Genomic DNA, 21,796 nt, shown 5'->3' on the forward strand with positions numbered 1-21,796 from the left:
ATGAGAGCTTGATGTTACACAAAATCTAAAAATTCATTTACAACTAGATTAGATTAGATTACTTACAGTGTGGAAACAGGCCCTTCGGCCCAACAAGTCCACACCGCCCCGCCGAAGCGTAACCCACCCATACCCCTACATTTACCCCTTTACCTAACACTACGGGCAATTTAGCATGGCCAATTCACCTGACTTGCACATCTTTGGACTGTGGGAGGAAACCGGAGCCCCCGGAGGAAAGCCACGCAGACACGGGGAGAACGTGCAAACTCCACACAGTCAGTCGCCTGAGGTGGGAATTGAACCCGGGTCTCTGGCGCTGCGAGGCAGCAGTGCTAACCACTGTGCCACCGTGCCGCCAACTAAGTAACATGTAATTTAGCCATGGGCAATGGTTTCAGTTTCATCACTATTTACTGGAATAAAATGCTACAGCAAAAACGACCAGAGTCCCAATTGCTTCCAGCATATCAATAAGGCAATCTGCTCCGAGAGTACACTTTCACATCTCTGCTGACCACTATATCCCAGATTACATTTTTCCATCTCATGCCTAAGCATTTTAGGGCAGCATAGTGGCTCAGTGGTTAGCACTATTGCCTCTCAGTGCCAGGCACCCAGGTTCGATTCCAGCCTCGGGCAATTGTGTGGCATTTGCACATGCTGAACGTCTGCATGGGCGTACTCCAGGTGCTCCGGTTTACTCCCACAGTCCAGAAATGTGGGGGTTAGGTGAACTGGTCAAGCTTAATTGCCCATAGTGTTCTGGGATATCCAAGTTAAGTACATTAGCCAGGCGTAAACGTAGAGCAATAGCGTAGGGGGAATAGGTCTGGGTGAGTTCAGTGTGGACTTGTTAGGCCAAAAACCCTGTTGCCACACAGTAGGGATTCTATGATTACATTTCAGAACATTTCCAAATCTCATACAATGACAGTATAAATTCACAGCAACATATCCTGAGCTTATTCTCCTTGTAAAACCAGCTTGTCTAATACCACAGTCTTGCTCATCCCAGTACCCTTTACTACACCGGTTTTTGAGTAACTCCCTTTTGACCAAACAATTATGGATTGTTTCACGATTAACCTGTGGCAAAGAATTCCAATAGTTTTTGAACAATCAACTTCTCATTCAATTCCTTTTCAGTGATTAAGTACAGTTCTGTACTTACCCTATGACAATTTCACTGATCAGTACAATTAATCCTTCAGAGTTCCTTAAATCTTTCTCCTATTATCAGTTTACCAGACTTACTAAACTGAAGCTACAGTATGGCAGCCTTTAGAATAAAGATGGTTTTGTTTATCTTTTTACACTCTTGACAACACATCCTGCCACTTTGATGCACCCATCCATAAACCACAATACCTTTGTTCATCTACGTTTTGCGTCTTTAATCTAACTTCAGATTCCTACAAATTCAGTTGTACCTGCCACTCATCAGGAGAAAGTGAGGACTGCAGATCAGAGCTGAAAATGTGTTGCTGGAAAAGCTCAGCAGGTCAGACAGCATCCAAGGAGCAGGAGAATTGACGTTTCGGGCATGAGCCTGAAGAAGGGCTCATGCCCGAAACGTCGATTCTCCTGCTCCTTGGATGCTGCCTGACCTGCTGCGCTTTTCCAGCAACACATTTTCAGCCCTGCCACTCATCAGCCCAGTCTGTTCACTTGTGCTCGTTTACAGACTTTCACAATCCTGACCAGTTTATCATATTAATTGTTCTAAATGGAGAATGTAACTTTCTGGCATTTTCCTTAACGACAACTAGGAATGGGAGATAAATGATGGCTTTACCAACAACGTCCCCACTGAACCATTTAAGAAATCTTCAGCTCAACTACTTCCACAAAAAGTGTACATGATACCTTATTGCATTATGAATCCCACTTCAGTTTTTCTCTCACCAAATAAATCTATTGCACAAAAAAATAAAATTAAAACTCTTCATTTAAATCTCCATCTGACATGGAAATATACATTCAGAAATGGAGGATATTATTGGAGAGTTGTTCCAGACTTAAGGCCTATTTCAGGTGGTTGAGCAGATAGTCTAGGATTATTGCCTCATATAATAGATGGCAAAATATACACTGAAGGTGCCAAGGACATTACACATTCTCTTCTGATATACCATATAGGTGGTCCGGGCAACATTTCTGACCAAACATGCATTTAATATCAAAACAACAGGGGAACTCACGTCAGTTAGATTCAATGATTTGAAAACCAGATGATTTTTGCTGCAACTGGGCACGAACAATAGTACAGAAGTGTTGTTAGTTATTCTTAACAGGCTAACCCACTGTCAAGATGTTTACTTCCACTGGACGGAGTGTCAAGCTAATGTAGAAAATTCATGTCAGCAGTCAGATGAGATTCTCCCATATCCTCTCTCTCAATGCCAAGACCATCCCAAGGCCACATTACAAAAGCCACAAACTAACTCCCACCATCTACAGTCATAGATCTGGATTGCTTTATTTCAGAATAAACCATCACAAAACATAACCAATGCTAACCAATCACCCCTGCATCACAGCCTAGACGTCTATCTACAAGATTATTTGAACTCCCAGCAGTAACTTAGACCGTAGTTAAGGGTGTAGTGTATTCCCAAAGACAATATTAAGTTATATGAAGATCTTAGCTTTATACTTTGCTTAGGGAAGCACCACGGCTCAGTGGTTAGCACTGCAGCCTCAATGCCAGAGACGCTGGTTCGACTGCAGCCTCGGGGACTGTCTGCGTGAAGTTTGCACATTCTCCTGGTGTCTGCATGGGTTTCCTCCAGGTGCTCCGAATAGGCAAAGTCTTTTCCCTGGGGTAGGGGAGTCCAGAACTAGAGGGCAAGGTTTAGGGTGAGGGGGGAAAGATATAAAAGAGACCTAAGGCGCAACGTTTTCACACAGAGGGTGGTACGTGTATGGAATGAGCTGCCAGAGGATGTGGTGGAGGCTGGTACAATTGCAACATTTGGATGGGTATATGAATAGGAAGGGTTTGGAGGGATATGGGCCGGGTGCTGGCAGGTGGAACTAGATAGAGTTGGGATATCTGGTCAGCATGGACGGGTTGGACCGAAGGGTCAGTTTCCATGCTGTACATCTATGGCTCTAATCCAAAGGTGTGCAGGTTAGGTGAATTGGCCACGCTAAATTGCCTATAGTGTTAGGTGCATTAGTCAAAGGGAATTAGGTCTGGGTGGGTTACTCTTCGGTGGGTTGGTGTGGACTTGTTGGGCCAAATGGCCCATTTCCACACTGTAGGGAATCTAATCTAACATTATTTACATCTTTTCCTGAAATGTTCTGTGCCACATGACTCAAGTCCAACAAACTCTTCTATTCTGGTTTCAGTCATTTATACATCTCAGCATACTTGTTTTCAGTTCATGCTTTCACTGTGAAATTGAACTAATTCAGTTAATGTAGATGGATTAATATGGCAAATTTTAATGGCGAATGCCTCTCACGATGTACTGAGCAGCATAGATTGCAAGACATCATCTTTGATAATACAGAGACAGCTCACTTGTGCTTTGGGGTGGCAACTGCTTTCTTAGGGCAAGTGCCAATAACCTATTGGTCATTCAACAATTCCCGTTGGAAAGTGAGTGCTTATACAATGGCTTGCATGCATTATTTTTTAAAAAAGAAATAAAAGGCAGAAGTTAAAAACAGAAAATACTTATTATTCCAAAAATCTAAGATAGCAGATTGACATGATTTCAGAAAGCTGTAGAAAAAAAATGCAAAAAAATTTAAATCTCCTATGAATGCAAAATCCTACAAGTTTTACAGTTTATGAAAACAGCAGTAAATTAGAAAATACACAACCATACATTAGAGCTATTGTTTCTCTACACTGCTTATGAGATTTTCATTAAAAGCTAAAGATCATAACGGAGAAATAATAATTTGAGACACAAGTTAGGATGAGCAAACTAAATGTAGACAAGGACCAAAGAATTTGACTCATTGACAGATTCAGAGCATTCTGGAACAAGGTACAAATGCTCCATGTCATAACAGTAATATAAAAAGGATGAGATTGTATACCATATGGTTAGTAGCTGAAGGTTGGCCTGGGTTCCAATATGACATCAAATGGATGTTGTGAACTTAATCTTAGTAAATCTGCAATGCAAGCTTCAGTAATGAATCTAACTATCATGAATAAGTTTTACTTGCCAAATTCTACAATACTTAAGTACTACTGAGTCAGTATCAATTTCAGCCATCTTTTAAAATGGTAGCGAATTTTGAGAGGATTTGTAGCTCAGGTTGAGGTTCTGGGGTGTTGGTTTGCTCGCTGAGCTGGAAGGTTCATTTTCAGACATTTCGTCACCATACTAGGCAACTTCTTCAATGAGCCTCCAGAAAAAGCACTGATGATGATTCCTGCTTTCTATTTATATGTTTGGGTTTCTTTGGGTTGGTGATGTCATTTCCTGATCTTTTTCTCAGGGGGTGGTAAATCAGATCCAAGTCGATGCGTTTATTGATAGAGCTCCAGTTGGAATGCCATGCTTCTAGGAATTCTCGTGTGTGTCTCTCTGTTTGGCGTCCTAGGATGGATGTGTTGTCCCAGTCAAAGTGGTGCCCTTCCTCATCTGTATGTATATATACAGAGAGACACTGCGATTTGAACTCTTGCCCTCAGAACATTGGACTAGCAATCCAGAACTCCAGGCCAGTGACATTACCACTGCACCACGAGGTTCACAAATAAGACAGCATTTTCTAAGACAGATGAGGAAGAATTTCTACTTAGAGGGTTATTAATATTTTGAGTTTTCTTTCCCAGAGAACTGAGAGGGCTGATTAGAATTTGATTAGACCCCGCAGAGGTTTTGAACATGATGGATCATGGTGATGGTGCTGAGGGGTGCAGCAGACAGGAAAGTTGACTGAAGACCACACAGAAGTCATGATTGTATAGAATCATGTTCAATATTAGATTCAAGGGGTTAACTAGCCTAGTCTTGATATTTATGACATTATAATTATATGCAAATTTTACTGATAAGGAGACATTAAGGCAGGTGACCAAAATCAAACAATAGTGTTTACAAGGAAGGAAAAGAGGGGTATTGAAGTTGAACAGTTTAAGAAGGATGTTCTAGAGCTTAACACCTCAGTAGCTGATGGCAGTGATTAAAAGTGGAGCACGAAGTGCTGGAATTAGAGGAGTGCAAATATCTTTCTGAAAAGAGGAGATAACAGAGATAGATTGGAAAGGGTAAGGCCATGGATGGATGGCCCAAGGCAGGAATTGAGTCAGCTGTGTTACAGGAGGTGGAAATATGTAGCCTTTGTGATGGTGGGATTGTGGTTGGTAGGGGATGAAACATGTAACCAAGTTTAGTTCACTTTGACAGAGTAATGAAATCAATGGACCTGCCAAGGGCCCGGAGACAGGGGCTTTGACTTACTCAAGTTTAAAGAGGGCATTTCTGCATATCCAGCAACAAATACACAGTCTGACAATCAATGGGGATGGGGTTGTTGACATAAGTATTGATGAAGACACTCGGTCACTCTTCTTGGAATAGTGCAATCTTTTATTTCCGTTTGAGTCTACAGATGGAACTTTGGTTCAGGGCACTTTGCCTGCACTACTTGCAACAGGAGTAGGGGATTTAAAAAAAGGCACAAATAGAGATAAATAGTTATGATAATTGTCATTACAGAAACATGCACCATGACTGGGAACTGAATATACAAGATGTTTGATGTTTAGGAATGGCAGATAAAGGATGGAGGTGGAATTGTGCTGATAATGCTTGATGGGATCATTACATTAGTGTGGAAGGATCACAGATCGTGGGAACAACAACATGTAGAATGTGAATGGAGCTCAAAACAGCAAGTGATAGCAGGCAGTGGCTGGAGATACTTATAGGCCAAATAGTAGTGGTAGTATGGGGCATTGTATAAATCAGGGTATGAGAGAAATATGCAACATGGGCAACAATCTGTATATAGTCTGGGTAATCCAACTGAATACAGATACTCTGAAAGACAAGTGTTCAGAGGATCTGAAGATAATTTTGAGGAACCAACTACAAGATAGAATTTTAGATATAGTATTATGTAACAGGAAGGGGCTAATTAATAATCTGTTGAGAAAAGAACCTTTAGGGATAAATGACTACAATACCACAGATTTGGTATTGTGTTTGAATACCATTTATGTATTGAAACACTTGCACATTATGTTTGAAACTGAGAAAGTTTAATCTGGAAACAAGATTCTTAAATTTGAATAAGGGAGATGAGGAAAGCAGGAGGCTGAGCTAGATTGGGAAAATACACTAAAATACATAACTGTACTAAGGCAATGGACAGTATATAAATAGCTATTGGTGGCTTACATCAACTACACATTTTTTCCAAGGTATAGAAACCCAAATGTCAGTCAACTATGGCTGACAAAAGAAATTAAAAATTGTGGAAAATTAAAAACAAAGGCTTGTAAAGTTGCCAGAAGTAGTGATAAATCTGAGAATTGGGAAGTTTAAAGAAAACAGCAAAGGAAGACCAAAAAACTAATAATAAGAAAAAATTTAGTTTTTCTATATTGCATTTGTATTAACTGCAAGACCTTTCTAAAGGAGTGCAAACTGAAACGTTTGGCTAAGGTGAATGTGGATATATTATTACAGTCAGGAGAATTTGTAACAGGGAATAGAAGAACGGCAGAAAAACTAAATGATTTAATTTGTGTCCATTTTCAATGAAGATACAAGAAATCTCCCAGCGCTAGGTATTCAAGTGACTAAGGAGAATGAGGAGCTGAAGGAAATTCAGCAAAAAGGTTGTACTGGAGAAATTAATAGGGCTGAAAATTGAAAAGTCACAAGACTTGATAGCGTACATCTCAAACAGTGTTGAAGTGGCTAGAGATAATCAACATATTGGTGGCCATCTTCAAAAATTCCATCGATTCTGGAATGGTTGCAAGGTTGGAAATATCATACCCCTATTTAAGAAAGGAGCAAGAGAGAAAACAGGGAGCTACAGATCAATGTTACCTTTAAGCTGTGCAGTCAATCAGCTCAGAGAATCCATTGCAGCTTTGACTATAGGTTCCAGGTGTCACAGGTTTTGGAAGCCAACGCAGCTGTTCTGAAAGTTAGAGGGAACACTGCTCCAGTCTTGTCATCTTTGCCTCAGTAAAAGGGAAAATGCTAGAAATCTATTATAGAAAATGTAATAAGTGAACCCTTGGATAAAAATGATTTGATCAAGCTTAGCAAGATTTTGTGAATGGAAGACATTATTTATGACAAATACTGGAGTTGAGGATATTACTAACAACTGATAAAAAGGGAAGTTGACAGAAATAGAAGTAGGGTACTTGAATTTTCAGAAGGCTTTTGATAAGAACCCCCTCAGAAGTTTGGTTAGCAAAATTGAAGCACATGGGATAGCAGGAAATGTACTGACATGAATTAAGGATGGCAAGCAGACAGAAAACAGAGTTGGAAGAAATGAGTCATTCTTATGTTCTGAAAACAACAAATGCTGGAGATCACAGCATCCATAGAGAAAGAGCAAGCTAACGTTTTGAGTTCAGATGACTCTTCATCAGAGTTGGATGTTGTCTGACCTGCCGTTATCTCCAGCATTTGTAATTTTCAGTACAGATTACAGCATCTGCAATAGTTTGCTCTGTCATTCTCATATTGGCAGATTGATTAGTATGGGTGCTGCTCACAATTTCAATGAGTTTGATATAGGCACCAAATATAATATTTCTAAATTAACAGAGGATACAAAGCAAAGCAGGAATATATGTTGGCAGGAAGATATAACGTGGTTTCAGAACGATTTGGCAGGCATGATATGTGGGCAAGAACATGGCAGATGAAACATAATATGGGTAAATAGTGTCAAGGGACAGATGTGCAGACTATTTAAATGGTGAGGGTTTGGGAAATGATGTACAAAAAGGAACCCAACTCTTCCAGCAAGTTCAGTAAGCTACGAGGAAAGCTAATGGAATGTTAGCCTTTATTGCAAGAAGATTTCAGTTTTGGAGTTGTGAGGTCTTGCTTCAATTACATAGGAGCCTAGTTACACTGGAGTACTGTGTGTAGAATTGGTCTCCTTATGTGGGGTGGGTGTGGATTGGGTTGCAATTATAGTGGTCATACCCCTGGACCAGGAGACCCAGTATCAAGTCCCACCTGCCACCAGAAGTGTGCAATAATATCAATCTTTCATCACAGGAGAGGTCCCAGAGGACTGGGGATTAGCCACTATTGTTCCTTTGTTTAGGAAGGGCAACAGGGATAATCTGGGGAATTATAGGTTGGTGAAACTTCGTCAGTGGCAGGGAAATCATTGGAGAAGGCTAGTAGCAAAAGGCAGCATGGCGTTGTGCAGGGAAGATCTCATCTCACAAACCTGAGTTTTTTTGAGGAAGTGACACGGATGATTGATGAGGGCAGGGGGGTAGATGTCCAAATGGATTTTAACAAGGTCTTTGACAAGGTCCCTCATGGAAGGCTGATTAAAAGGTGGTCATGTAGGATCTGAGCGAACTGGTAAGAGGGATACTGAACTAGCTTAGCCATAACAGAAGTGGTGGAAAGGTGTTTTTCAGACTGGAGGCTTGTGACCAGTGGTGTTCCGCAAGGAATAGTGTTGGGACCCCTACTGTTTGTCATATATGTGATTGAGGATAATGTAGGTGGTCTGATTGGGGGAGCCATGGATAATGAGGAGGATTGCCAGAAAATACAACATGATGTAGAGCTAGAGAATCGGGCAAAGAATGGCAGATGGTGTTTAATCCAGACAAATGTGAGGTGATGCATTCTGGAAGATCAATGCAGGACACGTAAATTGCAGAACCCGGAGGAGCACCAACTCCAGAAGGATCCATGCGTACAGGTCCACAGTTCCCTGAAAGCGGCAAAACAAATGAACAAGGGGGTTGAGATGGCATACACCATGCTTGCCTTCATTGGTTGGGGCACAGAATATAAAAATTGACAAGTCATGTTACATAGAACATTTATTAAGCCATATTTGAAATATTGTGCACAGTTGTCACCATACTACCAGAAGAATGTACAGGCTTTGAAGAGGGTACAGAAACAGTTTACCAGGATGTTGCCTGGTTTGGAGGATATTAGCTATGAGCAGAGACTGATCAAACTTGGCTCATTTTCACTTCATCACAGGATGAGGGGCAAACTGATAGAAGTTTACAAAATTATGAGAGACATGGATAGAATAGTGAGTCTTTTTCCATGGGGAGAAATGGAAATCACTTGGGACATAGGTTTAACATAAAAAGGGGGGCAAGTTTAAAGATGATGCAAGAGGCAAGGTTTTGTTTTACACAGAGGGTGGCAAGTGCCTGGAATACACTGACAGAGAAGAAGAAGGGGATGGACACAACAACATTTAAGAGGAATTTTGACGGATATATGAAGAGGCAGGGAATAGTGGGATGCAGACAATGCAAAGGCAAAAGGTTTTCAGTTCAGAAAGACACAATCTTAGTGGGCATGTTCCTGCGCTGTACTGTTCTTTCTTCTTTTCTCAGGAAAGATATTATCGTAATAGACGGAGTACAGCAAAGGTCACCAGACTTGTTCTGGGATGGGAAGACTGTCCTACGACGAGAGATTGGGCAAAATATGCCTGTATTTTCTGGAGTTTTAAAGAATGAGAGGTGATCTCATTGAAACCTACAAAATCCTTGAAGGGATATACAGGATAGATGCAGAGAAAACTTCCACCTGGTTAGGCAGTCTAAAACCAGGGGACACAATTTAAAAATAAGCCAGTGGCTCCAAAAGAGCAGCTTACCTTTATTAAATATAATAAATTTATTACAACATCTACCTGTATTGACCACACAAGAGTAGAGAACATTGCAGAGCTCTGGACCTCAGAGTAAGTGTTGCATAGTAAAAAATAAAAACAAAAAAAATAGAGACGAGGAGGAATTTCTTGTCAGATGGTAATGAACCTGTGGAATTCTTTATCACAGAAGGCTGTCAAGACAGGGTGTTGAAGTAAATTCAAGGCTCAGAGAGTCAGACATTTTGGAAACGGCTAGAAAGTGGAATCAAGAATCAAAACAGCCATAATCTAAATCAAATAGCAGTACAGACTGAACAGCCTACTTCTACACCTATGCCTCATCTGCTTCCATTTTCCTCCAGCTTCAAAATACAGCCTAAAGATGCTTCTTACATCAGTGTCAACTTTCACTTACATGGCTGCACAGGATCAAAGGGCCCAACTCATTTTAACTGATTCAATTTGTGTTACAATTCTGCAAAGCCAATTCTATTATTTGAACAATTGGGAATACCATGCATAATTTAGAATCTTGATGATTATTCACGAAGTACTCATTTTTCAAGTTTCTTTGCTACAGTGTAGTTCAGGCTGTCAATCTAAGCAGCAATATGTTCACCACTGGTAGCTTTCCTCAGTCCTAACATACTGAGCACTTTTTCAAACTTCCAACAAAAACGTTTTCACCAGATTTCAGTCAGATATAATAATGTATTTCTGAAATTTTCATCGATTTGAATTATGAAAAACACTTAGCAATGTACTTACAGATTGTGTCCTTTGAAATTTGGGTTATATCTGGAGAAAACAATTTTGAACTGTGAAACAAATAGGGTGAAGTAATAGTTGTTTACAAGCTATGCTTATGCAAGTAGCTTTTGGAGCAACTCAAGGTTTTAAGTATTAAAACATATTAACTCAAGCATTTTTCCTTACTGCTCATTATTGTAGAATCACAGTGCAGAAATACCATTTGACCCACCAAGTCTGCACTGATCCTCCAAAGAGTTTCCCACCCTAAACCAGTGAATGCCGCATTGTGTTTTCGCCATGGCTAATCCAACTAACCTGCACAGGCCCTGAATACCATAGGTCAATTTAGCATGGCCAGTACACTTTACCTGTACATTTTTGGACTGTGGAAGGAAACCAGAGCACGTACAGGAAACCCATGCAGATAATTGTAAAACTCTGGGGGTTATGGTTTTCATTATCATTAGTATTGAGTGTTGTATTTCAATCCAAAGCTCTTACAAAATGATTTTTTTTAAAAAAAAAACAATCCGCAGACCAAATGGAGGAAAAGTACAATTTCCAGAGGAGTATAATTAACAATTAAGAACATACTCTGTTTATGTGCAGATTAGGTGAATTGGCCATTCTAAATTGCCCATGGTTTTCAGGGACGTGAAGGTTAGGTGCATTGGTCAGAATGAATGTAGAGTAAGTAATAGGATAGAGGAATGGGTCTGGGTGGTTACTCTTCAGAGGGCCACTGTGGACTTGTTGGGCCAAATGGCTTGTCTCTACACTGTAGGGATTCTATGAATGGAAAAGATACAAATTCCACACAGTCACCCAAGGCTGGAATCAAACCTGGGTCCCTGGCACCACAAGGCAGCAGTGCTAACCACTGCGTCACCTGAGGGACAAGTATTTAAACACTAGGAATAAATGTTGAAAAAATGATGTATTGACTGGATCAGGAGGCAATATAGGTCAGCAAGAGCTGGGCGCGAGCTGGGCGGAGGTGCAGTTGGAGTGCAGAGCTGGTCGGGAAGGTAAGTGATTGATATCTGAGTGGGTGTGTTCTGGACCCCAGGCCCTACAAAGTAGGGCCTCCCTCCCATCCTCCTCCTCTAACTTAACTTTAAAGTCCACAGGTAAGCTACTCAGTGTTCTTGTTTTGGAGATTAAATGTAGAGCAATGGCAGCGCAGGCAGTGGAATGTTCCTCCTGCAGGATGTTTGAGGTAGGGGTGACCACCGATGCTCCTGCCGACTTCATTTGCAGGAAGTGCAGCCAGCTCTTGCTCCTCACAGAACGGCGTTAGGGAACTGGAACTTGAGTTGGATGAACTGAGGATTATTCGAGAGGCTGAGAGGGTGATAGATAGAAGCTACAGGGACATAGTTACGCCAGAGAACAGAAGTAGCTAGGTAACAGTTAGAGGTGGGAAGGGGAGGAAGCAGGCAGTGCAGGGATCCCCTGTGGTCATTCCCCTCAACAATAAGTATACCGCTTTGGATACTGTTGGTGGGGGGGGTGAGAAGGCCTAGCAGGGGTAAGCTGCAGTGACCGGGTCTCTGGCACGAGGTCTGGCTCGGAAGCTCAGAAGGGAAAGGGGGAGAGGAGGAGAGCAATAGTTAGAGGAGACTCTATAGTTAAAGGGACGGACAGGCGGTTCTGTGGACATGGGCGAGACTCTCGGATGGTTTGTTGCCTCCCGGGTGCCAGGGTCCGAGACGTCTCGGACTGTGTCATCAGAATCCTTAAGGGGGACGGTGTGCAGCCAGAAGTCGTGGTGCACGTTGGCACCAATGACATAGGTAGGAAGAGGGGTGGGGAGGTCATTCAGGAGCTCAGGGAGTTAGGCTGGAAGCTAAAAGCTAGGACGGACAGAGTAGTCATCTCTGGGTTGTTGCCGGTGCCACATGACTGTGAGGCAAGGAATAGGGAGAGAGTGCAGTTGAACACGTGGCTGCAAGGATGGTGTAGGAGGGAGGGCTTCAGGTATTTGGACAATTGGACTGCATTCTGGGGAAGGTGGGACCTGTACAAGCAGGACGGGTTACACCTGAACCAGAAGGGCACCAATATCCTGGGAGGTAGGTTTGCTAGCACTCTTCGGGGGGATTTAAACTAATTTGGCAGGGGGATGGGATCCAGACTTGTAGTCCAGCAAGTAGGTTAGCTGTTTGTCAGGATGTCCAAGAATGTAGGGAGGCTGTGGAGAAGGTAGCACTGACAGGGAATACTTGCGGAAACAGATGGGTTCAAGGAGTATCAGAAATAAGGTGGGTGAACTTAAGGCGTGGATCGGTACCTGGGACTACGATGTTGTGGCCATCACGGAAACGTGAATAGAAGAGGGACAGGAATGGTTGTTGGAGGTTCCTGGTTAGAGATGTTTTAGTAAGATTAGGGAGGGTGGTAAAAAAGGAGGGGGGGTGACGTTGCTAATTAGAAATGGTATAACGGCTGCAGAAAGGCAGTTCGAGGGGGATCTGCCTTTGGAGGTAGTATGGGCTGAAGTCAGAAATAGGAAAAGAGCAGTCACCTTGTTGGGTGTTTACTATAGGCCCCCCAATAGCAGCAGAGATGTGGAGAAACAGATTGGGAATCAGATTTTGGAAAGGTACAGAAGCCACAGGGTAGTAGTCATGGGCGATTTCAACTTCCCTAATATTGATTGGAAGCTCTTTAGATCAAATAGATTGGACGGGACGGTATTTGTGCAGTGTGTCCAGGAAGCTTTTCTAACTCAGTACGTAGATTGTGCGACCAGAGGGGAGGCCATATTGGATTTGGTATTTGGTAACGAACCGGGACAAGTGATGGGCTTGTTAGTGGGTGAACATTTTGGTGATGGTGACCACAATTCTGTGACTTTCACCTTGGTTATGGAGAGAGATAGGTGCGTGCAACAGGGTAGGTTTTACAATTGGGGGAAGGGTAAATACGATGCTGTAAGACAGGATCTGAGGAGCATAAGTTGGGAGCATTGGCTGTCAGGGAAGGATGTCGTGGAAATGTGGAACTTTTTCAAGGAACAGATATGACGTGTCCTTGATATGTATGTACCTGTCAGGCAGGAAAGAGATGGTCGTGTGAGGGAATCTTGGTTGACGAAGGAGGTTGAATGTCTTGTAAAGAGGAAGGAAGAGGCTTACATAAGGTTGAGGAAACAAGGTTCAGACAGAGCAGTGGAGGGATACAGGATAGCCAGAAGGGAGCTGAAGAAAGGGATTCGGAGAGCGAAGAGGGGGCATGAAAAATCTTTGACGGATAGGATCAAGGATAACCCCAAGGCATTTTATGCGTATGTGAGAAACATGAGAATGATGAGAACGTGGGTAGGTCCAATAAAGGACAATAGTGGGAGACGGTGTATTGAGTCGGAAGAGATAGGAGAGGTCTTGAATGAGTACTTTTCTTCAGTATTTACGAATGAGAGGGACCGTTTTGTTGAAGAGGAGAGTGTGAAACGGACTGGTAAGCTAGAAGAGATACTTGTTAGGAAGGAAGATGTGTTGGACATTTTGAACAACTTGAGGACAGACAAGTCCCCCGGGCCTGACGGGATATATCCTAGAATTATGTGGGAAGCAAGAGAGGAAATTGCAGAACCGTTGGCAATGATCTTTTCGTCTTCACTGTCAACGGGGGTGGTACCAGAGGACTGGAGAGTGGCGAATGTTGTGCCCCTGTTCAAAAAAGGGAATAGGGATAACCCCAGGAATTACAGGCCAGTTAGTCTTACTTCGGTGGTAGGCAAAGTAATGGAAATGGTATTGAGGGATAGGACTTATGAATATCTGGAAAGACACTGCTTGATTAGGGACAGCCAGCACGGATTTGTGAAGGTAGGTCTTGCCTTACAAGTCTTATTGAATTCTTTGAGGAGGTGCCCAAGCATGTGGATGAGGATAGAGCAGTGGATGTAGTGTACATGGATTTTAGTAAGGCATTTGATAAGGTTCCCCATGGTAGGCTTATGCAGAAAGTCAGGAGGCATGGGATAGTGGGAAATTTGGCCAGTTAGATAGAGAACTGGCTAACCGGTCGAAGTCAGAGTGGTGGTAGATGGTAAATATTCAGCCTGGAGCCCAGTTACAAGTGGAGTTCCACAGGGATCAGTTCTGGGTCCTCTGCTGTTTGTAATTTTTATTAATGACTTGGAAGAGGGAGTCGAAGGGTGGGTCAGTAAATTTGCAGATGATACGAAGATTGATGGAGTTGTGGATAGTGAGGAGGGCTGTTGTCGGCTACAAAGAGACTTCGATATGATGCAGAGCTGGACTGAGGAGTAGCAGATGGAGTTCAACCCTGTCAAGTGCGAGGTTGTCCATTTTGGAAGGACAAATAAGAATGCGGAATACAGGGTTAACGGTAGGGTTATTAGTAAGGTGGAGGAGCAGAGGGATCTTGGGGTCTATGTTCATAGATCTTTAAAAGTTGCCACTCAGGTGGATAGAGCTTGTAAGAAGGCCTATGGTGTATTAGCTTTCATTAGCAGAGGGATTGAATTCAAGAGTCGTGAAGTGATGTTGCAGCTGTACAGGACCTTGGTTAGGCCACATTTGGAGTACTGTGTGCAGTTCTGGTCGCCTCACTTTAGGAAAGATGTGGAAGCTTTGGAGTGGGTACAGAGAAGATTTATCAGGATGTTGCCTGGAATGGAGAATAGGTCGTACGAGGATAGGTTGAGAGTGCTAGGCCTTTTCTCATTGGAATGGCGAAGGATGAGGGGTGACTTGATAGAGGTTTATAAGATGATCAGAGGAATAGATAGAGTAGACAGTCAGAAACTTTTTCCCCGGGTACAACAGAGTGTTACAAGGGGTCATAAATTTAAGATGAAGGGTGGAAGGTATAGGGGGGATGTCAGGGGTAGGTTCTTTACCCAGAGAGTGGTGGGGGCATGGAATGCTCTGCCTGTGGGAGTGGCAGAGTCAGAATCATTGGCGACCTTTAAGCGGCAATTGGATAGGTACATGGATGGGTGCTTAAGTTAGGACAAATGTTCGGCACAACATAATGGGCGGAAGGGCCTGTTCTGTGCTGTATTGTTCTGTGTTCTGTAATGATACAAGTAGCAGGATTTTGGTTGAACTGGCATTTATGGAGGGTGAAAAGAGGGTCAGACAGCACAGTGGTGGATTGTTCACATCTCGAGACAGCAGGGGGCTTGTACCAATTAATGAAACTATTGCAACTCTGCAACATTGAATTCATATTTTATGACAGGAACACACAATGTCAGTTGATATTGCTGGAGTGCAATGATTTAGGCAAGATCCCTCCGACCTGGTGTGAATAAACCCATGTGTGAAATGAAAGAAGCTGAACAGTCTAGTCAGCATCTCTTTCAAGGAGATGCAGAAGAACTGCCCATTTACTTCATTTTATTGTATAACAATGGTTGCCACCTTTGCCTATATTCTATGGATACTCTGCCTGAAGGCATATCCTTCATTCATTATGGCTAATTCTCTGACTGGAGACATTTTCTGTCCACAGTGTTGCATTGCCTACTAATCTCAGAGATTGGGGTGAGGAGGCAAGTCTCAAATCTCTCTCAACAGAACCAGCATCACAGCTGCCCTACTGATTGCTACACGTGACAATAAATCAATCAATCAAAGTAGTGTGAAGCTTTGCTTACGAGCAGAACAGGCAGATCATAGTAAGCAAGGATGTACAGATCAGAAATTGTTAAAAATACTTAGAGGCATACATTGCACAGGGTGTGTGCTAGATGAGATCAACTCGAGCAAGATCAGCATTACTTTGAACCGCAACTAAACTCCAAAACAAATGTGAGCGTTGCTGGATGCAAGATTTTTTTTATATGACTCAATTAATTTATTCATCCCTTTAGCAATCTACTCAACTTCAGAATTGGTTATCTCCACCACAGCAATCAAGACAATACCAAAGATCAACTAAAAGCAGCACAATAAGACGCAGGACATAAAAGGACCAAATAGTGACAATTTATTAAGGTTCAGGTGCTCGGCTAAGTACATGTGTACGTATTTCAGTCCCTGTCATGTTGGGAATGGTATAATGGTTTATAGTTGAGAGAGAAATTTAAAATTGAACATACCAGGCCAACCACTGTCCATCATCTGTTGAATTTGTTGGCCTGTTTTTGTTACTACATAATTGTTACATAATTATGTAACTTAAACCTTTTTACTTAGTCTGTAAGAAAGATTTCAATGCACTCACAGTTTCTTGAACAAAATACAGAGTGCAGAAAATATTTATAAAGATGTTACTGGGACTGGAGGGTTTGAGTTACAAGGAAAGGTTGGGTAGGCTGGAATTTTTTTCACTGGAGCATAGGAATTTGAGGGGTGACCTTGTAGTGGTATATAAAATCGTGAGGGGTACAGTTAAGGTGAATAGCCATAGTCTTCTTTTCCTAGGGTAGAGGAGTTCAAAATTAAAAGGCGCAATTTTAAGGTGAGAAGAGAAAGATTTTAAAGGGACCGGAGGTGCAACTTTTCCCACAGAGGGTGATTCACATGTGGAACGAATTGACAGAGAAAGTGGCAGATGCAGGTACAGTTACTACATTAAAAAAAATACTTGGACAGATACATGGATGAGAAAGTTTTCCAGAGAACTGGGCCAAACCGAGGCAAATGGGACTAGTATAGTTTGGAAAACTTGGTCAGCATGGACAAGTTGGACTGAAAGGTTTGTTTCCATGCGATAAGACTCTCTAGCCTGGCTCATTTTTGCTAAACCAGTCAGACCGCACAAACTTTGGAGTCAGAGACGTACAGCATGGAAACAGACCCTTCGGTCCAACTTGTCCATGCCGACCAGATATCCCAACCCAATCTAGTCCCACCTGCCAGCACCCAGCCCATATCCCTCCAAACCCTTCCTATTTGTATACCGATCCAGATGCCTCTTAAATGTTGCAATTGTATCAGCCTCCACCACTTCCTCCACCAGCTCATTCCATACACGTACCATCCTCTGAGTGAAAAAGTTGCCCTTTAGGTCTCATATCTTTCCCCTCTCACCTTAATCCTATGCCCTCTAGTTCTGGACTCCCAGACACAGGGAAAAGAACTTGCCTATTGACTCTATCCATGATTCGGAGATGCCGGTGTTGGACTGGGGTGTACAAAGTTAAAAATCACACAATGCCAGGTTATAGTCCAACAGGTTTAATTGGAAGCACACTAGCTTTCGGAGCGATGCTCCTTCATCAGGTGATTGTGGAGGGCTCGATCGTAACACAGAATTTATAGCATAAATTTGCAGTGTGATGTAACTGAAATTATACATTGAAGAATAGATTATCTGTTAAGCCTTTCATCTGTTAGAATACTGTATTCTAACAGATGAAAGGCTTAACAGACAATCAATTCTTCAATGTATAATTTCAGTTACATCACACTGCAAATTTATGCTATAAATTCTGTTACGATCGAGCCCTCCACAATCACCTGATGAAGGAGCATCGCTCCGAAAGCTAGTGTGCTTCCAATTAAACCTGTTGGACTATAACCTGGCGTTGTGTGATTTTTAACTTTGTATCCTATCCATGCCTCTCATAATTTTGTAAACCTCTATAAAGGTCACCCCTCAGCCTCCGACGCTGCAGGGAAAACAGCACTAGCCTGTTCTGCCTCTCCCTGTAGCTCAGATCCACCAACCCTGAATTTATAAACTAACATGGAGTAACCGAAGTATTTGAAGGCATGTGGAGATATGGGGAGGGCAGGACAAGAAGAAATATTAGAGATGTCAGATTTATAGGATGCAGATAAAGTAGTCATAAACAGGCAGTACTGAACCTGGTTATAATCTTCAAGTTTTCATTTTGTATTTTGATAGCTTTATGAATTTTATTAACGCAATGAGGACCGGGGTGTTAAAACAAAAGTGGGTAGCTGAACGCCAACAAAGTTATTCAACATCGTGGAGGCGGGGTGCCTGCTCTAATCCATGCTACGAAAGAGACCGACAGCTGTTGAGCCAGCCATGACACACTACAGTCAAGTGCTGTGAACAAAACATCCAATAGACAAGGGCCCGGAAGGCGGGAACTCAACTGCTCCCGAATTTGGTTTTTCTTTTCTGTAACGTTCAAAACGTGGTTTCAAACAGTTTCAGAGTACCTCCAGGGAACATCACCCAAACCGCGCAATCCAAGTCCCACCCGATATGAAGAAAAGGACGTGAGAATCAAAACAGCTCGAAAACAAAGATTAACTCAAAAACATAAACAAGGCTAAATAATAAAGTTCTAGATCATCCCCACCCACTTCTCCCGAATTACTCACGATTTTTAAAAAGCAAATTAGGACATATTTAAATTCGAGCATATTTTAACCGATAGAGTCCATTTATTTTTGGAAAAACAGCACAATGACTGCTGAATTACATTATTATCCATAAAGAATATGTATTGCACAAATACTAATTAAATGCAAGTTTATGTAACCATTTAACTGTACACCATTGCAATAGCACGTCAAAAAAACCCAGCAAAAGTGCACACTTTAATGCAATCTAAGACTACAAAGTTACATTAACTAATCTCTTGTTAAGACAGCACCAGAAAATATATTTCGTCAAAACAGCTTATACAAGCACCCAAATATTAGGCTTAACGCATAGCAATAGTTTCAACTCCATGCTAGGATTTTCAAAATATAAAACGGTGAGCTCTGAAGCATGATCATTAATAGAATTAAAATATATTAATTTTCTTGCATATGACAAATGCATTTAAAATATTAGGATTGATTGTACACAGGCGGGTCTCAAACAAGCCTGTTTTTTTAAATCAAAGGGAGGATTAAATTATTACAATAGAATAAATATCTTGCAATTAAAGTGAATCAACACTGCAATTAGTAAGTCCAAGTACGTGTACAAGACTCGTGTTTTTGAGTGCATTTACCTCCTTCCAAAAACAAACGATAGTGAAGGCGAAAGACACTCCCCTAAACGTGTCGAATGCCAAAATACAGGCCCCAATTCCTCCTTCAAAACCCCACGTCCGTTAGAAAAAGCTGTGTTCCACTTACCAAATGATTATAAATCCCTCCTCGAGATTCTCCTGAGCTGAACTGTAAATTTATCCAAGATGAGGAAGATAAATAAAAAGAGCTCAAGTGTAGGAAGGCTCTTTCTTTGGTCTTCACTAAGAAGTGCTCACTTAGCAACAGTTGTCCCAATAATGATACAATAAACACTATATATATGTATGATTTCTTCTGTCGTGTCCCGCGTGCTTTTTATCTCTCCTCTCGCTCCCCTCCTCGCTTACAAAGCTGGAGGTGAAAATAAATTAATCTTCATGTGCACAAACTTAAAAGAGGATGGTTGGTTTCTCTCGTTTAATCTCCCACTGAATCAGAAAGCTTTGAAAAATGCAGCAGAATGATTTATTATTTTTTTCCAATTAAAAAAAGGTAAGCTATCAGCTAGAGTAAATGTGGGAACCTTTACGCTGCTGCTCGTCTTTTCCCTCACACAAAAAAATCTAACAACCGGTTGCAACCAGTTCTTACTGGGAGATTCCATCTTCATGTAGACATCCGGGAAAAGACGGAAACACACGAACAGCCACCGAAACCTTCCCCCTTTCAGCCTGTTCATTTTAAGGAATAAAATTCTACCTACTTTTTAAATCAACGTTTGGATGATTCATTGATTTTCTTTATCTCTTTCTCCCACCCCCGAATGTGATCTCAGTTATATTTGGAGGGTTTTTTCTACATCTCCTGCCATGTGAAAATACATGAATTGCACCTCTTGTAATACGAATGTTTTTTTTTAAATTAAATAAATGGACTGCAATCTTCATCTATTTGCACTTGGACACGACCGATTCTGAGGTGACGGGAGTTAATTTGTTATTTTTCAGTCACAGGTTTTAGTTACATTTTTACCGCGCTGCTGGCGGATACATTGTAACAAACGCCGCAGAATTATCAATGCCATAGATACAGGCTGCGTTTTTCCAGGTCATTCTTGCTTTGGGGCAATTGCTTGGCTATATTTAATATACGGTACATATATGTATATCTGGATTGTTCCAGTTCCATATCGCTTGTTCCACCCGCAGAATCTATATAAGGTAATCACCAATCACGCACCCCCAACTCTCTTCGAATCTTACTCATGAATGGGAACTCACGTCACGAATCATAAAATCATTTTATAATGTAACGCCTTTTTTGTAAGGGACTGGGTGAGGGATTTGACCCAATGCAAGCCTTTCTCCCTTTTTTTTTCTTATTTGCTTATTACCCTCTTCCCAAGCATGTATTTACGATTAGTCGGAAGTTTGTGCAGAGCGCGACATGAACGCAGTTCTCTTGCTTCCTTCTCGCATACTGCAGTGAAAAAGGAGGGTTTGGCGTGGCTATTTTGTGTGGATGTGACTGGATATTGCCCGAACAACACGCGAGGCACGTCCCCCTCCCCTCCCCTCCCGTCCCCGAAGATACCAACCGTCCGGGATTGTTCTGGGGTGTCTAGGAATTAGGGATTGATCTCCTGCTGACTGTTGCGAACAAACATATAAGTCGAGAACCAAAATGTGTGTGTGTTTTCCCATTTTCCTTAGAATTGTTTTGTTCATTCGTTACAAAAATATCAGAGATGACTGGGTGGGGTTGTTGAGGTCAGCAAGAAGTAAGCACTGCAGACGCCCTCTCATCGCATGTTGTAGACCTTGGGTGAAAATATTGCTTTAAAACTAACTCCAGTTTTTACCATTTTGAGTATTCAGTTTCTTTTAAAACAATTTGTTGCTGTACCACTGAATTTTTTAAACGCACGTAGTCAAGAACAATGTTTTCTTTATGTATACAGCAAAGCTACCCCTCAGTGGAAATTAAATCAGATCTAACTGCAAATTCAATTTTATATAGAATATATTTTGTACTTAATCCATGGCGTTCTGATGTTGATTTTTGTGTTTTCAATTATAATCAAAATTAGCTAGCCAATGAGATTTTCTTCCCAATTAGAATGTTGAAGGTCTGTCACCTGTGGGAAAGAAACACATTTTGGTGCCATTTTTTAAAAAAAGCTTGCCCTCTGCTCCTTGAACTTGTGCCAATTTTAGCTCAGTGGGTTGCACTCGTGCCTCTGAGTCACAAACTTGTGGGTTCAAGTTCCATTTCAGGGACCTGAGTCTAAATTCTTGGCTGACATTCCAGTACCAGAATTGAGAGAATGCTGCACAGTTTGAGTT

At 41.8% G+C, this 21,796-nt stretch overlaps 1 protein-coding gene across 1 annotated transcript in view; it reads right to left on the bottom strand.

Annotated features, from left to right (window-relative positions):
- LOC122553379 (exportin-1-like) overlaps positions 1-20,114 on the bottom strand; it is an 83,535-nt gene extending 63,421 nt beyond the window's left edge. The window contains exon 1 of the mRNA XM_043697061.2: positions 19,617-20,114. The gene's annotated coding sequence lies outside the window, so the exon portion shown is untranslated. The remainder of the gene's footprint in view (positions 1-19,616) is intronic.
- Between the last annotated feature and the right edge of the window lie 1,682 nt (positions 20,115-21,796).

The sequence above is a fragment of the Chiloscyllium plagiosum genome, unplaced genomic scaffold (assembly GCF_037043375.1).
Source record: "Chiloscyllium plagiosum isolate Xiang-an unplaced genomic scaffold, Cpla_swu_hap1 HiC_scaffold_8, whole genome shotgun sequence".
Taxonomy (NCBI): domain Eukaryota; kingdom Metazoa; phylum Chordata; class Chondrichthyes; order Orectolobiformes; family Hemiscylliidae; genus Chiloscyllium; species Chiloscyllium plagiosum.